The sequence below is a fragment of the Mustela nivalis genome, assembly GCF_964662115.1.
Source record: "Mustela nivalis genome assembly, chromosome: 6".
Lineage (NCBI taxonomy): Eukaryota > Metazoa > Chordata > Mammalia > Carnivora > Mustelidae > Mustela > Mustela nivalis.
Window position 1 is genome coordinate 6,761,508 of NC_139025.1, and position 27,359 is coordinate 6,788,866.

The following is a 27,359-nucleotide window of genomic DNA, read 5'->3' on the forward strand; positions in this document are numbered from 1 at the left end:
GAATTCTTCCTCTCTTTAAAGAATGTTAATATTTTAGTTCTACCATATTTTTAATATTTTACTTCTACCATATTTTTACTCTTCTTTAGTCATTCTAACTTCTTTTCAGTTGATATTTATTTGGATTTCCAACTATTTACCAATTTGTAGATTCACACTGCTTCATGCACTCCCCTCTTTCTTTCTGACTTTGCTTTCTCATCATAGCACTTTTCTTAATTAAGAGTCTGTGGGTGATGTGTTTGTCCTTTTCCTTGTATATCTGAATATGTCCTTTCAGCTCTCACTTGAGTGGTGGGCTTATCATTTCCTATAAGTCTTTATAAGATTGTATCATTGTCTTCTGGACTTGTAAAAGAATGGCAAGATGTTATCATTCAACTATCATTCAATCCTTCCTTTCTTTTCTCTCTAGTCATTTCCCCCTTTATTGTTGATGTTTGATAGATCTACTACACTTAATTTCTATTGTTTTGAGTCAATATGAGGACTCGTGGTTTTTTTAATTCTGCAAAATTCTCAACTGTCAGCTCTTTAAACATTGTCTCTTTCCCACAGTTTAAAAAAGATTTTACTTATTTTTAGAGAGAGAAAGAGTGCAATCAGGGGGAAGAGCAGATGGAATGGAAGAGGGAGGGGAGTCTCAAGCAGACTCTGCACCCAGTGCAGAGCCTGGTGTGGGGCTTCATCTCAACACCACAAGACAATGACCTGAGCTGAAACCAAGAGTTGGGATGTTTAACCGACTGAGCCATCCAGGAGCCCCTCCCTCATTCTTTATTTTTTTCCTTTCCACCACTTGTGTTAGACTTGTAGATAAAACTGTATAAAATTGCTGATAGCCATTTTAGACCTACAAAGAGAGTTCAACTTAATATATTGGAGCTACTCTTTATTCTTTTTTTCTTTAAATTTACATTTTACTTTATGTTTTATTGTGTTATGTTAGTCATCATAAAATACATCATTAGTTTTTGATGCAGTATTCCAAGATTCATGATTTATGTACGACACCCAGTGCTCCATGCACTAAAAATATGAAACACTTTGTGAATTTGCATGTTATCCTTGTGTTGGGACCATGTTAATCTTCTCTGTCTCATTCCAATTTTAGTTTATGTGCTGCTGAAGTGAGCACAGGAGCTCTCTTTCTGTAATGCAGATCTTAAATTACTCTTTCATATTATCCACTTAAGTTACTTATTTTTTCTGCATTCTGTGTGATTTCCAAATGTCTGTTTTAGAGTTCAATATTTTTGCTTCAGTGTATCTATTCTATTTAACCTATTTAACTTTTCTACTTTAATGACTGTATTTTTCATTTTTAGAATCTCCATTTAGTTCTTTTTTAGATGTGACTTTGCGTTTACATTCAATCTTGTTTTTGTATGTATTTTTTCCCTATTTCTCTTTGAAGATTTTACATATGGGAAGTTTCTTCTAGATTTTTCCTTTATTTCTGGTTTTTAAGGCGAATTTATCTCATTTGCTATGTCTATTGATTGTTACTAAACCTCAGAGTGATTTTTTTGCTCCTGTGGATTGTAATTTTTTGTTGTGAGCTCAACTCGAATGGGGGAGGGTTTCATAGGAGCCTTACTCTCTTGAGTTTTGGAGGAATCCTTTCTGAGTAGCTTCCCATTGGAAGTTACTCAGGATCCTGTGAGTTTTATCAGCTCTGGACAAACTTTAGAACATTTCTGCTTGGAGTTTCATGGGCATGCATGCCATGCTTCATGGTTCCTGGCTTTATGAGGGGACTCAGAGGAACACTGTCCTCCCTTAAGCCTCAAGTCTTGTTCTTCCCTTGACTTCAGCTCCTATAACCAGTTCTACTATCTTGTGAGATTTTTGTCTTCAGCTTTTACCAATGACTCTGGTTTGGGTTTTATCTTCATTTTAAGCTCCCGGAGATTTTCCTTTCCATACTTTTGAAATTGATTTTGTATTTAAATAGTTTATTGTCACATTATATCCAACATTTTTATTTGTTCGGACTGGGGGTATGTGGGGTGAATAGTCTTTCATTGTCTGCTCAGCCTGTCATACTGATTGGACATGTGAGGCTCATGAGTTGTTATGATTATGGATATTTTTAATATCATCAAAGAAATGTCTTAGTCTCCATAGATAAGGTATGAGGTACCCAATTTCCGTTCTAAGGAAGGAATTTTAAAAATACTTTGCATGTATTGAACTTATTTTCAGTCTCTGCTTTCCCAGCTCCCTCACAGAAATGGTGTGTATCAGTCAAAGACACCCATGTGATCTTCATCTGTCCAAATCCAGTAGGCTGTTCTCTGTCCTCCTGTTGCTCTCTTGGCTCAGGTGACCTTTCCATTCTTCACCAAATTCTTTTCCTGCAGTGCTTCTAGGACACTGTGCTCTCCTGGTTTCTTCCCATCTCACTGGCAACCATTCCGATACTCCTTTATCCAGCTTCTAAAAGGTTAAGCTTCTTTTCCCCAGATTCCATCTAATTTCATTACCAAGCTGTATTCCCAGATTAATAGGCTTCTCTCCCTCTCCATTGCATCTGTGATAGTCCATTATCTTTGGCTAGACTGAGAAGTGTCTTAACTGGTCTTTGTCTTTTCCTGCATATCTTACTGTGATTCTGTCCCCATCTAGCAGAGTCAGGATGCAAATTAATCCTGCAATTTCACTGCTTAAAACCTACAGATGGCTTCCCATTGAACTTAGAATAAAGCCCAATACAATCTCTTGTTGTGAACTTCAAGGAGTCTCCTAATCTGGCAGTTGTGTTCCCTTGTAGCCTCTCCTTTACTCCGAACTACCTCACATGTTCTAACCTGGCCATCTCATTCTGCCTCAGGGCCTTTGCACATGCTAATCCTTTTGATGTCTCTTTCATACTCCTTAGCCTCAGTTCAAGTGGCAACTTCTCAGAGAGGCCCTCACTGGTTACCCTTGCTGAAGTAGTCCAGCACTGCTCCCCCACCCCCAGTCATTCTCTACTGCACTACCTCCTGCTCTTTAAGCCTTTGTCATCAAATATGATCTCATTTATGTCTTTATTCATTTATGGTCTCACCCCAGCAAGAATGTGAGATATACCAGGTCAGTATCTGGGTTTGACTTGTTCACTGTTGATTTTCCAGTATTGAAAATAATGCCAGGCACTTAGTAGGTACTCAACAATTATTTTTTGAAGGAATGGGTGGATCTACTTTGTGTTTTACCTACATCATCTCGTTCAAGGTTTTCAGGAACCCTAAGGTATAAAATAAATATAAAATATAAGGTATAAAATAAATATAAAAAAGTGCCCATTACAGAGATGAGGAAAGATGATCCTCTGAGATTCCTAAGATTCTCAGAGTCCTAAAGCTAGGAAGACACTGAGCTAGGCATCACATTTTCCTGGCTGGATCCAAAGTCCATGCTCATTCCCTTGTATCAAATTACCTCTTGTGGGCAGATTTGGGATTTAGGTGCAGAGGTCAGAACACAAACAGTTGTTGAGTCAGGATATCCCTTTTGTTTAAGAACAAAACCTTTCATTTAAGCCAATGAAGAACATCCAAGTCCCCAAAGTCCCAGCACCGGATGGCATGCTTCCTTGAAAATGCCCACACAATGGTCGGCATTATGCAGAGGCATTTTTTTAATCAACTCTGTTTTGGAGTCTTTCGAACCATAAAAAGACCAGTGTGAAACCACAAAACTTCTATGTTTCTTGCACTCTTAAAACTAAAGAAGGAAAAAAAAAAAAAAAGGAGAGGCGGGATTATTTGAACCATATTTTGCAAACGCTAGCTTCTCTCCCAGTCTGAGGCGGCTGGTGCCAAGTTGCAACTCGCCGCACATTTTTATGGTTGGAGTTATTAACCTTTGCAAGCAGCTGCCTACAGTGGAATTATTGACAGGGTCCAGGTCTCTGGGCAAAAGTAGTGCAGTGCCCACCAAGTGCAGAGTTTCCCCCCTGGCTCTAGAGATTTAACAGTTCTTTGGCCACACATGTTTACTGGCACTGCAAAGAATTCCCTTTTTCTTTCATTCACTGAAGACTTGGAAGTTCTGGGAGTTGGCACTATCAATGTGTTGGACCACAAGGTAGGCCCAGGCAAGAAGAGCGTGTGTCTTGAGGCCTGTGTTACCTGGAAATAGTGTAGAGTCAGGCAAAGGGCCATGCAGTTTGATGGACTTGAATTTGAATCCTGGCTTCTCTGACAGACACTCCATCTGGATGACAGTGGGCCAGTGACTTAATCTGGCCCATTCCCAGTTTCCTTGTCTGTATAAAGGGGCTCCTTGCCTTATAGGCTGGGTGTCAGGATTCAGTGCGGCATTACATGAAGTGAGCATAGCCTGACAGTTAAAAGCATGGACTCTGGAGTCCATGAGACCCCTGTTTGAACCCAACTTCAGCGCCTACCAGCTGCCTGATCTTAGATCAGCTTAGGCTAAATGGCTCTTAGAGTCAGTTTCCCCATCTCACTGGGTTATGCAGAGGTTCAAATGAGAGAATGAGTGTGAAGCTCTTGGCACAGAGCCTGACTCATCGTTCTCAATAAGTACATCCCGTTTTTGTTTTTCTCCTAATAACCAGTTCCTGGGATAGTGGATCGCACATAGCATGCCTGGAACGAGAATCATCGATATTATAAATGTGTTCTCAGGTCCTTTAGCCAACTTAAAAAGCATTTAAGTTAGTAATCATGATGAGGTTTTGTGTGTGTGTTTTACTTAAACTTAGAAAAATTGGGAAAACGAAGAAAATCCTTTGTTCCGTGGAGAACATGTTTCAAAGAAAAGTCATCAGTCAAGAATATTCAGGACCTTTTGTTATGTTTAGAAGAGATGATTATTTTGTAGGCTCTGAGGCACTTAAACTCTGTCCAGAAATTCCTTTGGTAAATAATAATAATAGAAAATATCCTTTGGAAATAATAGAGGGGATTTAGCAAATGCCTTTCTTTCACGGATCTCAAAGGCTTTCACGTAATTTTAGGGCTTTTGCGATTTTCTTAAAAGGGTTCAACTTTCTTTCCTTTATCAGCCAGAGGTATGATTACAGGAACTGTAGCTCTTTGGAGCTGGAACAGGTCCTAAGGGTGAATTTGTCCAGCCTGTCTGCTGTACCTACAGGAGAAACTGAGGCACAGAGAAGAGATGATCTGCTGGCAGGATCGGAGTGTAGGACTCCCACACCCAGCTCAGTGCACCAGCCCAGTGCTTTCCCTGACTGCAGGCTACCTGATGCCTATGGCTTCCACATTCTGGAAAAGGCATCTGAAGTTGACGTTATATTGACGTCTGGCACGTTGGCTCATCTCACATGTCAGCTTCTGCCTGTGCTTATGCTTGACTGGGAGTGGCAGGTGAGCAGCAAGGACATGGGCTTCCCCCTGGTCTCCTGTCCTGGAGTGCGAGCGCCCAGGCAGGCTGGAGACCATTCCAGGCTTTGGAGTCGGCTTGGCAGCTCGCATGCTAGCTGTGACCTTGGGTGACTCACCTAAGTGCCCTGGACCTCTTTGCCTTGCCTTTATGAGGCAGTAGTTAGTAGTTACTTGGGTGGATTTTGGGTTCAGCGTTAAGAGCCTGTGGGCCATGTTGATCCATCGCCAGAGGGTGAACTGTTCTTTTTTCTTTTTTTTTTTTTTTAAAGATTTTATTTATTTATTTGACAGACAGAGATCGTAAGTAGGCAGAGAGGCAGGCAGAGAGAGAGGAGGAAGCAGGCTCCCTGCTGAGCAGAGAGCCCGATGCGGGGCTCGATCCCAGGACCCTGGGATCATGACCCGAGCTGAAGGCAGCGGCTTAACCGCTGAGCCCCCCAGGCGCCCCGGGTGAACTGTTCTTATCCACACGTGTCAGATCGGCCTCCCCGATGCAGGATCGCCGCTTAGCACCAGTTTTTGACTCACTTCCTCATGGAGTCTTCACTCTGTCATTCAGCGGACGTTCTCGGCCCAGCGATGCGGTAGGTTTTCTTCATGGGTCTTGCAAGGTAGTCAAACGAAACGTGGATTCTGCCGTGAGGGACTGTTCTCAGAAAAACTAGAGCAGCGGGTCGGTAGCACCAACACAGAGTGTGAGGCAGGTTTGGGGCAGTAACAAACAGCCCCACACGCCGTGGCTTAAAAACAACACAGCTGGACTTTGGCTCTTGCTACGTGTCTAACGCTGGTTAGCAGGAGGGCTCCGTTGGTCACAGCTGGTCAGCAGTGCAGGCTGATGAAGAATTGCCACGACACGGGGCTTTGTGATCCCTGAACAGCTCCAGGGGGAGACTGGGGAGTCACCCCGAGATGCTTAGAGCTTCCACCAGAAATGACCCGCGTTGTTTCTACTCGTATTTCATTGGCCAAAGACAGTCGTCTGGCCACACCTGACTTCAAAGGAGCTGAGGGGCCACATTCTGTCAGGCTCCTGGAAGGACAACGGGCAGAGCTGTGTGTCTCAGTTTGCTCATCCGTTAAAGCAGCAGGCAGGACCGGGGGGCACCAGACAGCCCGAGGCAACACACGGTCCTGTCTCCTGTGTAACTGGAGCAGGATCACTCATGTTCACCTTCAAGGAGTTGGCGGGGAAGTGGGTGTAGCCGGTGCTCAGAACTAATTTAGATTTCTGATTTCCAGAGAGATGCCTTTATTTTGGGCCTCCTTTCCCTTCTGCTCTTAAATTCTGGCAGAAGTATTTTCAAGGTTATGGTTATTACATCAATTATTTTTCTAATTTCTTTTTTGAGTGAAATCCATTTTTGCAGAGTGAAGAAGGAGTGGTGTGAAAGGGGTTTAATAAGGGGAGGGAAGCCATAATTTTGGCAGGAGAATCGTGACACTTTCAAAGTGAGTAATTATGGATGGGGTGAGCTTGAAACCAACTTTCACAGCAAATTCCCCTGCTGTTTCCAATTGGTTTTGTTGGTTAGCTTTAAATCTTGCCCTGGCTTTTTCCACCACTGCTGGAAATCCTCACCCTACGGCAGTCGGTCCCTCTGGTGGTGGTCGCCTTTCCAGCGCTGGTGATCTCATGGGAATCGTCTTGAAATATGAACTTGGAGATTGGTTTCTGTGCAAATCTCAGGCCACTGTCTGTGGGGGTTCCAGGGACCTCCTTGAAGGCCTTATGACCGAGCTTAATTCCAAATGACAGAAATGTATTTTTGTCAGTTTAGGGGGGCCCCTCGCTCTGGGGTCAAGTCCACCTTCTAAGAGGAGCACGTTGGGCCGTCGGTGGTCATCACTTGTCCTCCTCTCTATTCCATGTTGTCCCGGGCATGTCGCTTGCCTTTCCCTGGCAGTCTTCTCCTAGTTGCTGGGGCACTAGCAGGGAGGCCCGGGAACATCTTCTCAGGTCCCTGAGAGCTCTTTGTGGCCACATCCCTTTCCCTGGGCACATGTCTGGTGGGGCCAAGGCCATGGGCTTGCCATGTCCCATGCTGTCTTAGAAGCAAGGCAGAGCTCCACTCTGCCCTCAGACTGGCCAAACTCCACTTCTGCATCTCACCCCAGACTTGACTCTTTTCTCCATAAAAAATGCCAGCACCCAACTCTCCAACTTCATGTTTGGCTTGAGCAGATTTCTCTTGGGATTGATGGACCTTCATTCTCTGATCATGAGGACCTCGGGCACAGGGAAAGGCCAAGCAGCCCGGTCTGGGTTAGCATCACCCCTCAGGCTTGGGAGCTGGAGTTGAGAACCCCTGGGTGGCCATCCTCCACATGATGGAGGCCTGGCTCTGATGGGGCCTCCTTCCTCAGTCTGGGAACTATAGGCTGTCTCCACTGGATACTCTTGATCTTCAAGGTTGAGCTCAGAGGCACTCCTCTCTGGAACTTTCCCCGACATCTCTGCCTCACATTGTCTTCCCATGTTGGAGCTTCTCATTATGTCTCAGTCTGATTGTTGAGCCACTGCAGGGCCATCTTCTTCTAGCTATCAGCCAGGAGCAGAACCATTGGCAAGTGCGTGGTCTGCTGTAGGGAGCTGGCCTCACACCACTGTGGGAGTTGTGCACGCTGTCCCTGTGCATCTGTTGGCCTTACTTTCGAAGCTGGAGCTCCCAGTCTGTAAAGCAGAGGTTTGGGAAGGGAAGCAGGATGTGAAGTGGGAAGTGGGGACGTCAAGAATCAGGTGGAATCAGAAACCATGCTGCAGTGTGTGGGGGCAGACGTTGCTGCCCCCAGTGCTGGTGGTGTCCTCCTGGCTGTCCTGCCTGAAGGAGCTGGGGCCCTGCAACGAGAAGCAAAACACACGGTGGCCCAGGGCTAGAGAGCTGAAGGAGCGCATGGGCGATGATGGGGCAGTTGCAGCCTCGCTTCACCCTGAGGCAAGCCAGGAGATGGGCAGTGGGTGTGAGCTACAGAAGTGGTCACCCAGCGTGCTGAGTTTGAAGGAGCGCATGGGCGATGATGGGGCAGTTGCAGCCTCGCTTCACCCTGAGGCAAGCCAGGAGATGGGCAGTGGGTGTGAGCTACAGAAGTGGTCACCCAGCGTGCTGAGTTTGAAGTAGAAGAGAGGCTTATTCCACTTCAGTCCACCCTCCAAGCATCCTGTGAGGATATGTCTGGGGCCGCTCCAAACTGGAGGGCTACAGGGAGTGAAACTTGGGAGACTTAGCCCTGCCTAGCCAATCCCATGCATCACAAAGTCCCCCTGCTCGACCAGTGAACCTGAACACGGGGTAGGGATTGTGCCTAATTCAGCAAGTTTCATTCACTGGGCAAATTTTGGGGGTGGGGAGCGGCAGCTACTATGTGCCAGGGCCAGTGCCAGGGCTTGGCAACACAGAAATGGTAGGAACCTAGTCTCTGCCCTCAGGACCTGCATAGTGAGGGACAGGCTCAGCACCAGGCAGAGGTTACGTGGAGATTATATGAGGCTGTGGGCCCACAGAGGGCACTGAGCCAGCCTGGGGAGCAGTGGGAGCGGGGCAGAGGCTTCCTGGAGGAGGGGCTGCCTGAAGGATGGATGAGTTAGCTGGGTGGAGGAAGGGGGGATTTCCAGAGATAACATATGCAAAGGCCCTGAGGTATAAGGAAGCATACACATTGCTGAGCAAAGAGCCACACAGTCCTGCCAAAGCATGGAGGGGTGAAACCCCGGATGAGTGAGTTGGGGGCAGGGAAGGCCAGGGTGGGCCGGCCTCGGCAGGATCCTAGGTTCGTGACTAAGGAAATGGGCTGAGGAGCTACAGGGTGCCATCTGGGCTTTAGGAGTTTCCTGACTTGGATGGGGAGGGCGAGACTGCAGGCAGGCCGGCCAGCTCTGCGCCCTGCTGAGGGATGACAGAGACCCCGAAGGACACAGCGAGGTGTAACAGGACCTAATCGTGTCATCTTCCTTCACAGGGTGGGCAGAAATGAAAACAAATGCAGGGGTGACCCCCCCCCCCTCAGTCTTGGATTAAGAAGGTCAGTTTAGACAAAGCATAGACTTTATTTTTCACACTCTGAGCTCCCGAGCCAGGGGGCCTCCGGACACGGGGTTGATGGGGGCTGGAGCAAGAGCTTGGCAGTCCCCAGACACCCTGCGGGCCGCCCCCCTGCATGGCCCCGGAAAGGAGGACAGAGCCCGGGGAAGGCGGATGAGGCCTCGCGGGTGGGGCCGGGGGAGCAGAATTCCACAGGCCACGTTGGCTGTGTCCCTGCCCCCGACCGCGCGTGGCCGCATTCCACAAGCTTGGGTCCTGGCACGGTAGCTCCAGCCCCCGGTGGGTGGGGGGGGGCAGCAGAAGCGAAACCCCGCCAACGCCGGCCTTTCACATAATGTGTTGCAGCCGTAATAGAATTCTCCTTAAATTTCAAACAGAAATGTTCATCTGCAGTGTTTTGGAAAGGGTATTATTACGGAGCTTCTAATTCCCGCTGCCGCTAAGTACGCATTAATAACCAGGGGAAGTGTGGAGAAGGTGCCCCAGCCAACGGCGCTTGACATTTAGTGGATGAATTAAAGTTTACAGAGAAACGGGTCTTTGACTAGTAATATTAGTGGGCTTTGTTCTTGGCTTTTCTTTCCCAGTGCCTTTGTTTTGACCATGTTTCTCTCTCTCTCCCTTCTTCTCCTCCCTCTTGGCGGCTGAGCCCATGTGGGATGTCCCATATCCCCCTGGACCCATCTTGGGCCCTGGCCCTGCCCCTGCCCCAGTCCCTGTCCCCATCCTGCCCCAGCCGGCTCATGCTTGCCTCCCTGGCTGCTGGGACTGAGTGGGATCCGCTCCGGGGATCCAGGCGGGACCTGGAGCTGAGTGATAGGCAGTGTGGAGCCCCTCTGTCTGGCCTGCAGCCTGGCTCCTCCGTGGAGAGGCTGCCCTCCTCCCCTCCTGAGCGCACACTGCCTCCTGTCCGAGGGACCTGCCCTGTTACTGTCTGGTGGAATTGGGAACTAACTGTGGGATCTAGAACCCGAGTGATACAAAAGGCAACTTCCACCAGCTGGGACACTCCGCAGGGGATCTGGAAATGCAGGGTCCGTCCTATTGTCTGTCCTCTCCTGGATCAGGGCTTGGGAGATGGCCCAGGGGTCGAGCCCTGGACAGGGTCCCTGGGATGTGCATCTGGGCTCTGCCCTCTAACTCACATATTACCCATCTGTAAAATGAGCTGGGTTCGGGCCGCATTCTGTAAGTCCTCTCTGGGTCTCCATTTGAGGGTCCTGTCTGGGGAGTGATGGAGGCAGTTTGGGGGAGGGAGAGACAGAGGTCATCAGGCAACAGCTGGCATTCTAGATGCCAAGGACATTGTTTTGCAACCACCCCTCCCTTGGCCTCTGTCCAGCCCCCTCCTGTCCGTCCACCCCACAAACTCTTTGAGGGTGGGTGGGGCTCTGGTTCCCTGCAATGTCAGTCATACCTCACCTTCAGGGAGGGCAAAGCCCCTCTAGATCATCACCCTGAACTGTAGGTGAGTCGAGGAGGGTGGGAGGTGGTGGGGAGGAGGACACAGAATGTGAGTCTAGCTGTGAAGGTCAACAGCTTCATATGGGGGCAGCGCACGGGGGAGGGATGAGGGTAGACAGACATGGGTGCTGTGTGTCCATGACAGCCTCTTTTCTCTGGGCCAGGCTCTCACTTGTGGAGGACGAGCAGAGGGGACTGTCCCCTCTGGACTGGGCTGCTAAGAACAGCTGTGTCCTCTCTTCATGCTCTGGCACCTCATTCACTGGGGGAAGACACATACCCCAGTGGATACTGTGAGGCCCAAGGTAGTGGTCCACTTGTTGGAAGGAACCTGGGTCTCCAGAAAGCTGCCTGGAGCCAGGCCAGCCCCCCACTAACCTCCCTTCTTCTGCGGTGAACTGGGAGGTGAGTCAGAAATAAACCTTGGCTGTGTTAAACCACCTAGGTTTTCAGGTTGTGTGTTATAGGAGCTAGCACAGCCCCACACAGGGAGAGGGCAAAGCGGTGGGTGGAAACCGGCAGGGATTAATTCTGAGAGTCTGTTTCTGTATCAAATAGAATTTTCTTTTGTTGGCAAGGGACAGAAACCCCACTCAAAATGGCTTAAGAAGAAAAGGGAATTTATTAAAATGTGGGGGATGAATGAAGCCTCAGGTATGGCTAGATCTAGGTGCTCAGGCATGGTGGCAAGCTCTCTTTCTCTTTCCTGTTTTTCTTTATGTTGCCTTCATGTTCTCTAAGGTGGCAAAGATGGTCTATAGCAGCTCTGAGATTAGCCCCTCCTTTATCTTTGGGGAAAGAGACAGTGTTTACCTCAATTATTTTAGAATAAGTCCTGGAGTCCACTCTGATTTGGGTCACACATATATCCTGTGGTTGATGGTAGGGGTTCCAGGGTTCTGACTGGCCAGGCTGGGTCACGTGTTCATCTTTGGAGTTGGGGGTGAGCAGGTCTTTGGCCAAGCCTGTAACCGGGAGCTGGAGAAGGAGAAGAGCAGGTGGTTAGACAAAGACCCATGTGCACCCCTGGAGATGCCTGTGCCCTTCCAGCATGGTCTGCCTCTGGGGCAGTGGAAGGAAGCTGGTCAGGAGGCTCATAACCCATGGCCTGGCCTCCTCCCTGCCTGCCCCCATCCCTGGGCATGGTTTGGGGCAGGAGAGGCTATAACGGTGCTAGAAAAAGGCACTTGCTTCCTTCCCAGCTGCCTCATTAAAGGGCCGTCTCCCAGAGGGGAGTGTGCCTTCTCCTTTACCCAGAATGTTTTCCTGTCCTGCAGAGAGAGCGCTATGTGGTGTCAGAGCCAGGTTCCCTCCCTCAGTCTTGCTTGGTTCCACGGCAGCGTGCATGTCCCTGGGCCCGTCTCTTCCCTCCCTCTCCCTGAGGTCCCAGTTTGAGCCTGGCTGGCACGGCCTCTGCACGTGTGAGAGGCTCTGTCCTGCAGAGACGCTGATTTCTGCAGCATCAGAGTGACCTGCCGTCCTGTGAGCCTGAAGGCCACCGATCAGGGAGCCTGGACAGCTATGGCCTTTTTAAAAAAAGATTTTATTTATTAATTTGACAGAAAGATATAAAGAGAGAGAGAGAGAGAACAAGCAGGAGGAACAGCAGAGGGAAAGGGAGCAGTAGGCTCCCTGCTCAGCATGTGAGACCCCATGTGGGACTCAGTCCCAGGACCCCAGGATCATGACCGGAGCTGAAGGCAGACACGTAATGACTGAGTCACCCAGGCATCTCCGTTGCTTTTTTTTTTTTTTTAACCATTTTTTTTTAAATTGTGGTAAAATACACATGACATAAAAATGGTCGTCTTCACCCTCGCCGCTGACGGACACACTGAGCACCTTCACGTCCGTCCATCCCCTGAATACCTTTCATCCTGCAAAAGCCGACTCTGTCCCTTTAAACGTGAACTTTCCATCTCCCCTCCCCCAGCTCCTGGCAACCCCCATTCCTTGTGTCTTTAGGGTTTTGAGCTCATACCGAGTGGAATCACTCAGATCTGTGTTTTGTGACTGGCTTATGTCACTCACCACAGTGTCTTCGAGCTTCATCCACGTTGGGGCAGGTAACAGAATCTCCTTCCTCTTGAAGGCTCAGTAATATTCCATCGTCTGGCCGGACCGCGTGAGGCTTATCCATTCATCTGTTCGCCCACGGACGGACACCGGGGTTGTGTCACCCTTCGGCTGTTAGGAATAATGCTGCTGGAATGAGTGTACAAATAGCTATTCAAGACCCCTTTCTCAATTCTTCTGAGTCTATGCCCAGAAGTGGACTTGCTAGATCACATGAGAATTCTATTTTTAATTTTTTAAGGAACGCCATAGGTGGGAACCATTTTGAAAAGCCTCTGGTCCCATTAGCAAGGACTTACAAATCAGAAAGGGAAAAAAAAAACAAAACAGATAAGGGAAAAGAAGACAAAACCCTACCTTTGGGGGCTGAAATGGCACCCTGGCGGGAGAAAGAGTTTATTTTGACCGGCAGACCAAGCAAGCGTGATCCAGCTGCCGGGGCAGCCGGCGGAGGGGGGCGGCCGGGAAGAGCTCCGAGCCTCGTGCCGATGCCTCGCCGGCTCTCAGCACGGGCAGCAGCCTTATGTCGACGGCAAATTGCCACTTGGGCAGAATTCAGGAGCACTACTTACATCCTTAGGAGGCAGTCTCTAATTAACTCACTCAAGGATGTGTGAAGGGTAGGATTCTTCCAGGGACAGTTAGAGTGGTCCCACCTGCTCCTTCCTGGGAGGAGGTGGGGACCTCACTTCAGCCAGAAGCTGACACAACATTAGTGGCCTTGTGTTGTTCAAGGCCCCCTCCACCAGGAAGCCTCTGGACTCCCGGCTGGAGGGGAGGCCGTCGGCGGCGAGGCGGAGACGGGGCTGTGCGCACAGACCCAGGGGAGGGCCGATGCAGAGGCGTGTGGGGGCCCAGGGGAGTCTGGCCTGCTCTGCAGATGCACGTGTATTCCTGGCCACGGGGCTTCGAATGCCAGGGTCAGGGCCCCCGAAACAGTGGCCCAAACTCCTTGAGGGGTTAAGCAACTTTTAAAATGTCGACAGGGAAGGGAAAACACTGGGGCACTTTCTGACCACGAGGCTGCCTGCAGCCCGGTTTCCCAAGCCATGGGCGGGATCGGCGTCTGCATGTCCCCTCTGGAATGTCTGGGCTGCAGCCGGGGCTTGCTCTAAATGAGAACCAGGCTGGCAGGCCACGGCCAGCTCCTCGTGCGGTCTGGGCAGGGCCGCTTGGCACGGGCCGCCGCGGAGGACACACTGGCTGTGCCTGGCGGGCCTCCCACCAGCATGGGAGGCTTGGGGGGCCGGCCAGCCAGTTCAGGCCAGCGCCTGCAAGGAGGGAGGGCACCACCCTGGAGGCAGATGGAGCCGGTTCTGCTCCTGGCCCAGCCCCCCATCTCGTTCTGCAACCTTGGGAACAACACGATTCTCAGAGTCTCAGTGGAACATGGGAGCAATGACCGCCCCCAGGACGGCAGGGACTGTGCCTCACGGCGCAGACTTGGGGGAACATGGGTGGGATTTCTAATGCCTGGAAAGATCGAAAAGGCCAGCCCAATGTTCTGACTTTACAGCTGTAGGAAAGGGGTCCAGAGAAGTTCGGGGACTTACTCAGGATCACACAGCAAGGCATGGAGTCTTCTGTGAGCTAACTGTGGTGCAGACCAGCACTTCTCTGCTGGAATCCAGCCCGGAACAGTGTTTTCCAGTTCCTCCCCAGCCTTGCCTCTTTCTCTTTCGCGAATCCCCCTCTTTTCCACACCCCCCATCCCCCCCGATGCCGGGCAGCCAGGCTTTGGTCACCGTAATCTCCCCATTTGCTCCGAGCTCCTGGTTCCCTGCGTTTTCACGCATTTTTTCTAATCCTACAGGGTGGACAGTCAGTCAGTCACATCCCAGGGGCCTCGCAGATCAGAGTTATCCCTGAAACTCGAGGGGCACCAAGCAAGCCCCCCTGCTCTCCCGAACGCTTGCCCACTTCCCCAGGTGGGGAGAAGCCGGGCAGTCGGGACTCTGCCTGCGGAAGGCCACAGCACTTCTATGAGAGACCCAGGATGCCGCTGTCAACCGCCCAGGCTGTGGCTCGTTGCACTCAGAGTAAGAGACTGAGACCTGCAGTGACCAGGCAAGGACCACCCCGGAAGGAGGGCGAAGCTGGGCCGCACACCAGGGCCACCGGGAACCGCAGGCCGTGCTGCCTTTGCTCCGTCTGGGCTACAAACGGGCGGGGCAAGGCCTCACCGTCTGACCCTTTTCCTGTGGGACAAAGAGCATGGCCTTCAGGTTTACACATGTCCCGGCGTGGGACCTTGGGCAAACACCGTAGTGTCTCCAAACCGCAGTGTCTCCACCTGAAGTTGGGGCTGATGAGGTAGGAGCGTGAATGAAGGAGAGCAGGTGTGGGGCACATCCTGGGGAGACCCCGAGGTTCTGGGGTCTGGATGGGGCTCGTGGCCACGGGCAGGCCGGGTCTGCGGCAAAGAGTCCCCCACGACCAGACTCCCGGGACCTTGAGCGTTAAGAAGGAGATCCCATTTTAACCTTTGCACGGCAGGAGATGGAAGGTTAAGGTGGGAGGTGACCTGTCTCTTGGTGCCTTGGGAGGGCCACCCTGTTGGCCAGATTGGAAGACGGTGGCCTGGAGGGACCAAGGCGGGAGCAGGAGGAGCAACAGGGGCGAGGGGTAAGGAGCGGAGCAGGATCAGGAAAGAGGGGCCCCTCCCTCCTTGTTCGTTCCCCTCCCTTCCCTTTCCTTACGCGGTTGGCAATATCTGCTTCCTGTCCCTGCTAGAAGTTTTGGGTTTAGTTCCATAAAAGCAATTGAGCTGGAGCTTTTTTGTGACGAAGGCATTTTCAAGGTTAGTGCAAGGGCAGAGCACGGCCTCCCCCTCCTACTTGCTGCCCATTTCCTGTTTCTTATTCCCCGGGAAAACCCAAGCCCCAACACCTGAGAAGGGTCCACTGGACCCTGCACCAACAGATGCCCCATCAGAGGCGTCGGGACACTGGAGGCGGCCCCTCTCTTCCGCATAAGCCGCCCGGCACCCATAGCTCTGATGGTTCACCTGCACCCTGAGGTCCGTACGGGCTCCCAGCTGCTGGCTGGACCCCATCCCTTCACAGTCCTATGCAGACCCCAACCCTACCGACGCACAGTGTCACACAACGCCCCCCAAAGATGAAGGGCCACGGGGAGTGGCTGAAGTAGAGATGCATCAAGCCACTGCAGTGGAAGGTCACAGACACAGGGCAGAGGGCTGGGATTCAAATGCTCCGTCGTGACCCTGCTCCTGGGAGGAGCTCTCCTCTAAGTTAGGAAGATGTCCCCAAACTCTCTTTTAAGTGACTGTTTTTAATAATGACTTGGAACATCTCAAGCGCCGACTCATGGTGCACCTGTGCGTGGTGGGACTGTGGATGAGAACCGTCAGTCACACGCGTGGGTGACATCTCAGAACAGGGGAAGGGAGAGGCTCAGATCGGAGCTGTCCCTGCAATTCAGGCCCAGAAGGAAGCGCATTATACACCGCTGTCCCACCTTCCTGAGTGGTGAAACTGAAGCAAAATACAATAGGAGGGACAGTGAATGGCCCCTTTGTTGTGGTGCTCAGAGGAGGTGTACAGACCTTTGCTTGTATACGCACTTCGTCCTTTTGCTTTATTTTGATGCTGGGTTTGCATGGGTCTCCGTAAGCGTGCATAAGATGTGGTGTGCAAGTGTGCGTGCACTCGTGCATGTACACCTGTGTGCGTAGATAGGGGTGAAGGGCACCTCCTTATTTCCCAAATGCCTTGGGAAAGTCACACTTGGTGAATGGTTCAGCCAGACTCTGGGCCTGGGGAGGGAGCATCAGCCCAAGTGTCTGCTAGCCTATGGCTCTGGCCGGGAGCAGGATACCAGAAAGGGTTAAGGGGCTTGACAGGCTGCTGCCCAGGGAGTTAGTGCCCCTCGGTGCCCAGGGAAAGATCGATAGGCCTTTAAAGTGATTTATAAAAATGGATGGGGGAAGCAAGGTCCTTTCCTCAACTCCGGTGAGTCAAATCAGCCTCCTCTCCTTAGTATTGATCGTCCTGCTCTGTCTAAACACACATTAGCAGGGGCAGACCATAAAAGCGAATCCTCCGCGTTCATCAAAGGGAAGGTCATCCTCCCAGCCTCCCCAAGGGGAGTGATGTCATGAAACGTCTTGTTCGGAGGGAGAGATTTTTATTAGATCTGATGAGGCTGTTTGCACAAAAGCTAATTAGGGCAGCCGGCGGGAGAGCGGAGCTCACGCGAGTGTGTCAGGAGGACCCTGGTCTACCAGACTCGCTGGCGGAGATGCTCTGGGTTATGCAACTTAACGTGGAACGTCTTCATTCAGAAGTTTTACCCAGAGCTGACCTAACTGACCGATTTCTGACTTTTAAAAGAATTGAGGTAGTGCCATACAGATTCTGGCAAAAACTCAATTAACACTGGCAGTGATGATGCCTCTGTCCCTGTCTGCTCCCTCCTAGTGCTCCTTGTACGCAGGTGGCCCCACCTGGTGCAGTAGGGCCGGTGTGAGCATTACCATAGAACGCAAGGTTCCCCACACCGTGCCAACGATTACAACTTTGGTCTCATGTATGTACTTGTTTTACCATGATTTATTTACTATTTTCATGTAAACCAACTCACTTTTTTTCTACATAAACTTGTTTAAAAGGGAAACATTAGACTACGATTATAAATGGGAAATTAGGATCATGTACTAGAAATAGAAGGCAGTGATCAAAACAAACGTATACCTGTGTGTGACATGATGGTCTCTGAAGAAAATCCCACAGAATCTGCAAAAACATCCTCCTAAAAGAAGTAAGAGAGCCCAGCAAAGTTGTAAGAGACAAGATAAATATACACAAAATGATTTTATTTGTACATAATAGCAAAGAACCCATGGAAATAAAAAATTTAAAAAGTACCATTTATAAACTCTCAAACAATATTTGGGTATAAATAACAGAGCTCAGATGCTGAAAACTACAAAATACTGATGGAAGCCATCAAAGAAAGTCACGTGGATGGAGAGACATGCTGTGTTCATGTCAGGAAAGTCAGTATGACAAAGATAGAGGATCTTTCCACATTGACAAAGAGGTGTAATATAATGCCTATCAAAAGTCCACCATGGGGCGCATGGGTGGCTCAGTGTGTTAAAGACTCTCCCTTCAGCTCAGGTCATGATCCTGGGGTCCTGGGAACGAGCCTCACATCGGGCTCTCTGCTCAGCAGGGAGCCTGCTTCCTCCTCTCTCTCTCTGCCTGCTTCTCTGCCTACTTGTGATCTCTGTCTGTCAAATAAATAAATAAAATATTTAAAAAAAAGTCCACTAATGATTTTTGTAGATCGGCAAAATGATTCTGAGATTGACATGGAAAGGAACTGGAGCAGCTATAGTAACTTTGAAAAAGAAGAATCAAGTGGGAGAAGTCACTTTACCTGACTTCAAGACTTATGACATAGCCACAGTAATCAAAAAGAAATGTCGATCAATAAGGTTGATTAAGAGTGAGCGCAAACCACTCACAAGCTTACGGCCCATCATTGCCTGGTCTGGGACTTGTGTGGGTTCTGTGCAGAAGGGTGGGCTCTCTTCTGGCCTCAAAGGTCTAGTGGGGAGATGAGCTGAATGCAGAAACTGTGTCTGAGTGAGTGAGTGTGTGTGTGTGAGAGAGAGAGACAGACAGACAGGTGGGAGGAAGGGCAGAGAGGAGGAAGAACATTGCACAAGGTCCTGTGCTGTGTTGAAAGCCCCAGAAGTCCTCCTCCTCCTGTTCTCTCTTTCTTTCCTCCTAGTCTTTCTTCCTGCTTTTTGGTCAGCTATCTTTGGGATGACTGCATTGAGGAGGAAGTGCTGTGTGGTGTAAAAGCTTGCATAGTTTTCTGATTTTCAGCAGTAGACACCCTTTAAGAATGCAGTTTGACATTGGCTCGTGCAGTGAACTGTATGTTTGTGTCTTCCAAATTCATAAGGTGAAGTCCTGATCCTAAATCCTGGGAAGTAGGGTCTTTGGGACTAGTGTCCTTATAAAAGAGACCCCAGCATGCTTCCTCATGCTTTCTGCAAGGTGAGGAGGGCCCAGCGAAAAGGTGCTGCCTAGGAGCCAGGAGGCAGGTTCTCACCAGACACTAAATCTGCCGGTACCTTGACCTTGGGCTTCCAGAACAGTACGAAATAAACCTTTGCTATTGAAGCTTTCTGGTCTGTGGAGTTTGGTGATAGCAGCCCGAATGGACTGTGCCATGCCCCAATATCTCTTTTGTATTTTTTTTTTAAAGATTTTTTAATTAATTATTTTTACTAACATATAATGTATTATTTGCCCCAGGGGTACAGGTCTGTGAATGATCAGGCTTCCACATTTCACAGCACTCACCATAGCACACACCCTCCCCAATGTTCATAACCCCATCACCCTCTCCACACCACCCCTCCCCCCAGCAATCTTCAGTTTGTTTTGTGAGATTAAGAGTCTCTTATGGTTTATCTCCCTCCCAATCCCATTTTGTATTTTTTTTAAACTTTTTTATTTATTGACTTGAGAGAGACAGTGAGCAAAAGCAGGGGGAGATGCAGAGGGAGAGGGAGAAGCAGACTCCCCACTGAGCAGAGAGCCTGACCCCAGGACCTGGAGATCATGACCTGAGCTATAGGCAGAGACTCAACCATCCGAGCCTCCCAGGCACCCTAGCACCCCAATATGTACACTAGAAGGGCAGCTCCCCAGGTGGACTCCTCCCCCCCCCCCATGCATGGCAGGTGCATATCTCAGGAAGCAGACAGGAATGGGGTGGGCAGGGAGTTTATGAGGGATGAATTTCCATGCAAGGGCAGGGGGGGCAACAGGACTGTGCAAAGGAGGAAGTCCAGCTGGGGCGCAGGCTGACGGCACCTCCATGTCCCCAAAGGTGAGCGTCGATAGCCGTGCTGGGTGAAATGACAGGGTCTTCAGACTCCTGTCTGTCAGTCTCTGGTGGGGGGCTGCTCTGGGAAGCACATATTCTTGGGTGAGGCTCTGAAGTGGGTGGCTGGCTGGGGGCTCCTGGCTGGGGCAACACATCCTTTGTTCAAGGGGATCTGGGTGAGCAATGGTGGAACCTTGAGTCAGGAGAGAGGGGGGGTGGGCTTTTAAGACCTGTTTTGGAGGTGATGTGGGCAGGACTTGGGGAGGGGAGGAAGGACTCTTGGGTTTCTGCTGTGAGAATCTATGATAGAGAGTGGTGCCACTTTGGAGGCCGGTTCCAAAGAATCAGCCTGGAAGATGATGTTTGGGATACAAAGGCTGCAGCCTAGTTGGTGGCTGATTGGTCATTCTTCCCGCTGTCTCTCTGGTTATTCGATTAAAACGCACCAGCGCTTCTGTGTGTGAGGTGCTCTTTGGGGTTCCAGCTACACAAAGATCGGAGTCCCGTCTTTAAGAAACGCGTATGCTGCTGAGGGAGGTTGTAGCGTGTGAAAGCACACAACAAGGTCAGTTCAGGGAGGTCTGGGGAGTGTGGGCCAGGGTGGGAGAGGCCAACCCCGCAGAGGGTCGACTGTGGGGGGCCCTGGGCTCGGGACCCTCCAATGAGTAGGTGCTTCTAAGTAGGGGTGGGGTGGGAAGGGTGTCACAGGCAGAGGGAGACCCCGACACCTGCAACAGCTTGACTTGCGTGGTGCGGCTGGGTGTGCAGGACCATGGATGGGAAGGAGGGTCCTGAAGAGGTAGGAAGTCCTGGCTTGCTGTCCTCTGCTTGCTGTTAAATAGTGTCTCGAAGCATGAAGGAAACGCATGCTTTTCTCTGGAGTCGGTAAATCAGAAAGTGCTTCCAGGATCGCTCAGGTGAGGTGGATTCCACCCCACTCCAGGAGGGACGGTGTGGCTGATGACCCGGTCAGAGGCCCTGCCCCCGCCTGGGGTGGGACATTCCTCCACGGAGCCTCCCCGCATCCTCACAGATCACTCTACGGGGAGAGGCCAATGTGAACATGTTAATCCAGCCCTGTCTGGCTCTTTTCCACCAAAGCTTCAATATGCATCTGATCTCAGGATATTGGATTTTTCTTTGAGGAAAGAAATAAATGACTTATCTGGGGAATAAGCCCAGAGTTCCCTCCGTGCTTCACACGTTCTCTGGATTGGGCTAAAATAAGGTTTGCTGATTCTCATGTAAAGCTCTAAAGCCTGGGTGTCATAATATGAGTATTTTATGTGCTAGGTGAATAGGTTGCATCCCTAGGAAAAAAAAAAAAAAAGGAAAGAAAAAAAGCAAGGAAGAAAGATTAGTGATTGTATCCAAAGAGAAGGAGAACAGATTCGAATACTTTAAGTGCCTATAGCTTCTTGATGCAGTGGACAAGAAATACGATTCCCTCTGAAAAGCAGTCATTTTGGTTTATACTGGAATTGATCTTGAAGTCTGGCAGGATGTTCTTTTTGTAGTTCTGGTTGTGCATTTCTTTTCTACCTCCTCTGGGCCTGACAAGGTGATGCTTCATAAAATCCTAGCGGTTTTTGTTTCTTTCCCATGTGGATTGTGCTGGACGAATGGGAGAACACGGTTCCCTGCCCCCTGCAAATACTCACTGTACCTCTGATCGGTTTTCACCAAATGGGTACTTCGGAGAACCTCGTTCATGTCCTGATGGCTTTGAGGAGTGAAAACCAAGGGTAGCCTGTGAGGATCTTGTCAGCATGACTTTGCCAGGCTGGTGGGAGCGAAAGAGGTATTTTTGTTTTGTTTTGTTTTGTTTTTTCTGATATGAAAACCTGTAGGGACATTTCAGGGCTTGGCAAATACAAAGCAAGAATCAAGGTGAGTTGGATGACTTTCCGCTACGTCAAATTCAAATGTAAGATGGTGTATATATTCCCCAACTTTATCCTGAACACAGACGTTTGGAGTTAGAAAATGTTTTGACATATTTAATCAATTCCTTTTTTTTTTTCTATTGATGAGAAATCGAGCCCAGAGCAGATGAGGCGGTCTGTCCACTATCCCAGAGTGAGCTGCGGAAGAAAGTCTCTGATCAGCGAATGCCGCAGGGCTGTATTTTCCACAGGTGGATGCGGCCATCTCTCCCATCCCACAAGCTCTTCTGCGACGTGGTCTTTCCATCCTTCCTTGCAGGGGTGAAGTCTGTTTCTTCCCTCTTGAATCTGGGATGATGCTGTGACAGCTTTGTCCACTTTCAGGCGTAGGCTTTAATGGCCTGGAGGCTTTTGGTTCTGGCTTCTTGGAACCTTCACTTTCTCTCTGAACTCAGCTGTCATAATGTGAGAAATCCACATCACCTGGAGACGCCACTGCAGGTGTTCTGGGTGACAGCCTCAGGTGACCGCCTAGCTGACCGCCAGCATCCACTTTTTCAGCCCTCGGAGGGCACCATCTTAGATATCCAGCCCAGCTGAGCTGTCCGATGACCACAGTCCCAGCTGGATGCACGAGAGCTTGGGTAATCCTCCCAGCTGTGAAAATTAATAATACATTATTGGTGTAAACCACTATGTTGTAGGGTTGTTTCTTATGCGGCAATATGTAACTGGAACCCCACCCAAAACGCTAATCTTCCAACTTGGGGTTGACCATCACTCCCCAGCTTTATCAACGACTCTTCCATTTTTGTAAAGCTTCTTGCTTTTCTAAGGCAGGGTCATGAAATCACTTGAGGGGATTGCAAAAATTTAAATCAAACAGGATAGAATTTGTTAGAGTGTGTTATACACAGGGAGGGAGATCATCGTTCATTGAAACTTCTGTTTCAGCTGTGTGTGTGTATGTGTGTGTGTGTGTTCTATATTTTACTGTGTATTTCTTACTGTGGGCCACAGTCAAAAATATTAGGAAAATGGTGAGATCTGATTTGACCCTGGCTATGGCTTTGACAAGCAAGTAGAAGAGGTTTCACTGTCTTCTTTTCTGTCAGTGAAGATATCAAAATGAGAAGATCGGTTACATGGCACATCTGGGCTTCTTCTCTTCTGTCACCCCATGTCTGACGTCACAGAGCCTCCTTACTATTCTTAAAACATTTAAAATCTCTCAGGGAGAACCTACTCTCTGGACCTGGTGTGTGTGCCCCGACAATGGTAGTAGCAGGGGACACACCCATGTGCTCAGGCTGTGCGCGTTACGTTCTCCTCACTGTGCTAAGGACGCCCCACAATTGACTTACGGGGCGTGTGATGACTATGCCCATTTTCCAGGTGAGGAAGATGCATAATTTAGCCCATGTTATGCTTCCAGTAGGTGGCAGAGCCAGAATCCAAGCCTACGGGAGCAGGCCCCTGCATCGGCACTCAACCTTGACGCCAACTCCGGTCCTGGTTGGGAAATCCCTACTGTGAGAACAGCCGCACCTCTGCGTGGCGTTCCTGTGCTCACTCCCGTCCGGCTGCTTGTCGCATGTGCTCCCCGCTCCGTCTGCCTGTCCCTTTACAGCCCCAGAAGAGGCTTCTGGGCTGGATGTCAGCTGTCCTCCCCGGCAGCAGTCGCGTGGCAGGGCCGCGTGTCCTCTGGAGACTCTGAGTGGCCACCTCCCAGGGTCTGGAGGTGGGCCAGCCCTTCCCAGGGCCTGCGAGGGAGGGTGTTGTCTTTCTAGCTGCTTCTCTTCTTGTTTATAAGATGGGGATCTGCTCCGTGGTCCAATAGTCGATGTTGGCAGAAGAGTTAGGATAAGTGAATCTGTGTGTTTGGAGCCAGGTTTTTTCTCCTTTGCCTTACTTTAAGTTCCTTCCTTCCGGGTGCGCTTGTGGAGGGGAAGTCCCCTGGGAGAGAAGCCTGGCTGGCGGACACTGTCTGTCCCATTGCCCTGTAAAGTGAGAGTCTGCACTGGACTAATCCAGTGGTTCTCAACCGGAAGCGACTTCTCTGCCCAGGGGACGTTTGGCAATATCTGGGGACATTTTGGGTGGTCACAGTTTGGTGTGGAGGGTGTTGCTAGCATCTAATGGGCAGAACATCACACTGCATACAGAACAGCCCCCACAGCAAAGAGGTATCGTTCCCAAATGTCAACAGTGCTGGGGTTAAGAAACCTGGATGAACTCCTTAATGTAAAATCCCCACTGACTGGGGCCTTCTGTGTGCCAGACCGTGCACCGGATGATGCTCCGGAAATGAAAACAAAACGAAGGAAAACACGATCTATGAACCTACTTGCAATTTAGTGGGAAAACCAAATGTGTCAATGTTTTCAGAAATGATAAAGTCAGAGAGGAAATGCTTATACGGTGTTGTGATAAGTGGCCAAGTGCCAGGTAAGCTACTGAGGACTTCACAGAGGAGGTGCCCCTGGCACTGGCCCCAGGGGTCTGCAGGGAAAACACAGAAGGGAGATGGGAAAGCGCCAGATATGGCCAGGATCACTGGAGTGGGGGTTCATGGAAGATGGGTGTGGAGAGCCTGGAAGGGGCCAGAGCTGCTCTGCCTGCCTCAGGACCTTAGCACATGCTGTGTCCCCAGGCCAGAAAGGCTTTATCATGTCTCATCTACTATTCTCATCTCTTCGGTCTCTGCCTAAACGTCACTTCTTTGGAGGGACTTTCTTGACCTCCTGAGGCCCTCATGGCACTCTGTGACTAAGCTTCCTGGTTTGTGACTAACAAACTCAGTTTGTGACTTAACATTCATTTCTCCAAGGATTTGATTATTGTCTGTGCACTTCTGCGTTCGTCACCCATTCAAAATGGTCTCTCCTCTCCTGAAGCAGGCTGCACCAGTCTCTCTGGGGTCCTTCAAGCTCCCCCAACGAGGGCAGCCAATCACATGCCCTCTCCTATGTATTTGAACTTCTCATCAATCCCCATTGCCTTCGAAGTAAATTCCAAATACCCAGCTTTGTACTCTGGGCCCTTTGTCCTTCATGATCTGGCTCTGCCTCCTGCTCCAGCCCGTCCCTACCTCTAAACCCTCACCCCTTGGCTTCACCAAACGTTCTCTCAAGGGCCCAGAGTGACCTTCCGCTCTCTGGCTTCGGGGCGTTGCCCAGAAAACTCTGCATGTGTCAACCTGTTTCTGGTTAGATTGTAGACTTCCTTTAGTCTGTATTGATGACTCCTCTTCCAGGAAGCTCCCCCTTTTTCCCTCAGGTCTGAGCTAAGTGCCTTTTCTCCGTGTGTTTAGAGTCTCTGGGATTACCATGGCTTCTGTACATTCACTGCCCTGAGATTGTCTTGAGGTAGGGTTTGGGTCAGCATTTTTGGTACCCTTTGCAGATAGATGCCAGCACATTTGACTCTTCATTTAACGAGCAAGGTCACAGATGCCAGTTTCTTCCTGCTAATTTCCCAGATCTGGTTGAGAAAGGATCCAACCTCCCTGGGGATACGCCTATCCAGAAAAATCCTCCCTGGTCCTACAAACCCACCTCTTTGGATGTAAATTTATAATAAAATCCACAACCCCCCCCCCCCCCCCAGCAATGCTAGAATCGAGGCCAAGTCCCTGTTTCTGTGATATAATGGGTGGCTCAGGCAGTTAAGTGTCTGACTTTTGAAAGTTCAGGTCATGATCTCAGGGTTGTGAGATCAAGTTCTGTGTTAGGTTCCACACTGAGCAAGGAGCCTGCTTAAGGTTCTCTCTCTCTCTTTCTCCCTCTGCCTGTGTGCTCTCTCTGTCTCTGTCTCTCTCTTAAAAAATAGCATTGAAAAAACAAGAGATTATTATTGAAAATGACCCACACAATTCTTGAATGATCAAGAGATTCTGTTTCACATATGGACTGAACATGTTCACTCTGAACTGGACATGTTGGGTAAAGACATTGAACCACCCAAATTTATACTGTTTGATACTTACAGTATAATGATGCATCTAAGATTTGATGTTTGCCATGATCATGATCGCAATGAAGAGGCCCAATTAACAGGTTTGCTTCCATCTCTTAGAATCCCAGCAGCAGAGCACAGAGCCGGCTCTGAGCTGCCATCTCCATCACACCTCTGGCATATGGCAGCGTCTTGGTAAAGGCTGGTAATGCCTGCTCTGTGCCAAGTACCTTGCTAAGCCCGGGGAGAAATTAGAATATAAGTCAGATCTGATCTCTGCCTTCAAGGAGCTTCCTATGTTATAAGAAAATTAAAATATCTATATATCCCATCTTGTTTCATTGATTCTTCCTCATATCAGGGTGGGATTGGGAGGGAGACAAACCATAAGTGACTCTTAATCTCACAAAACAAACTGAGGGTTGCTGGGGGGAGGGGGTTTGGGAGAAGGGGGTGGGATTATGGACATTGGGGAGGGCATGTGCTTGGGTGAGTGCTGTGAAGTGTGTAAACCTGGTGATTCACAGACCTGTACCCCTGGGGATAAAAATATATGTTTATAAAAAATTAAAAATTAATAAAAAAAAAAGAATATCTATATATCCCAAGAATTCTAGATAGTGAGAAATATTGAAAAAACTAGAATGGGATGGAAAATTACAAAACACGAGAGATCATATTTGATGTGCATCCTGAAAAAAGTATAGATTTGAAAAACAGTTGTTCGCATAACATCGGATACACAGAGGTGAAGGAAAGGCTATTCCCACTAGAGAGGATGGTCTGAGGAAAATGTCCAGAGGAAGAAAAGTGAGGTTCTGAAGACTGATTTTTATGTTTTCTTCCAGAAGATTTGTAGTTTTAGATTTTACAATTTAGATCCATAATCCATTTTGAGTTAGTTTTTGTATATGGTGTAGGGTATGGATTGAAGTCGTTTTTTTCCCATGTAGATATCCAATTATTCTAGCATCATTTATTGTATTGTGCTTTTAAGAAAATCACCCAGTTGGTGATGTTTAGATCGTTTATATTTAATGTGATTATTGATGTAATTAGATTTAAATCTATTGTCTTGACATTTTATTTTTCTATTTGTCCAATCTGTTGTCCTTCTTTTCCTTTTGTTCTTCCTAATTTTGAAGTATTTGGGTTTTTTTTTTTTTTAGTTTTATTTAAATTCAAGTTAGTTAACATATGGCATATTATTAATTTCAGGTGTAGAATTTAGTGATTCATCAATTCCATATAACGCCCAATGCTCATTACAAGTGCCTCCATAATGCTCATCATTTGAGTATCTTTATGACTACCGTGTATCTCTTTCATTGGATTATTAGCCATAACCGTTGGTTTCATAACTCTAGTGGTTACTTTAACTTACCAGTTTAACTTGAAGTGATGTTTTCTTCCTTCAAGCACAGCATAAGAACTTTGTAATAGTATACTCTCATTTCTTCCTTCCTGCCCTTTGTGTTATTGTTGCCCTGTATTTTACTTTCTGCATCTTATAAACCCCATGCTACATTGTTATTATTTTAAAGAGATTTGCATAGTCAGAAAAACATCTAATGTGTTTGCCCATATGTTTGCCATTCAGGAGCTCTTTCTTCTTTGTTTGAAATATTTCCATCTGGAATATTTTTCCTTCTGTCTAATAAAGATAATTCTTCTGGCTTGCATGTTTTCCCAAGTCTTGG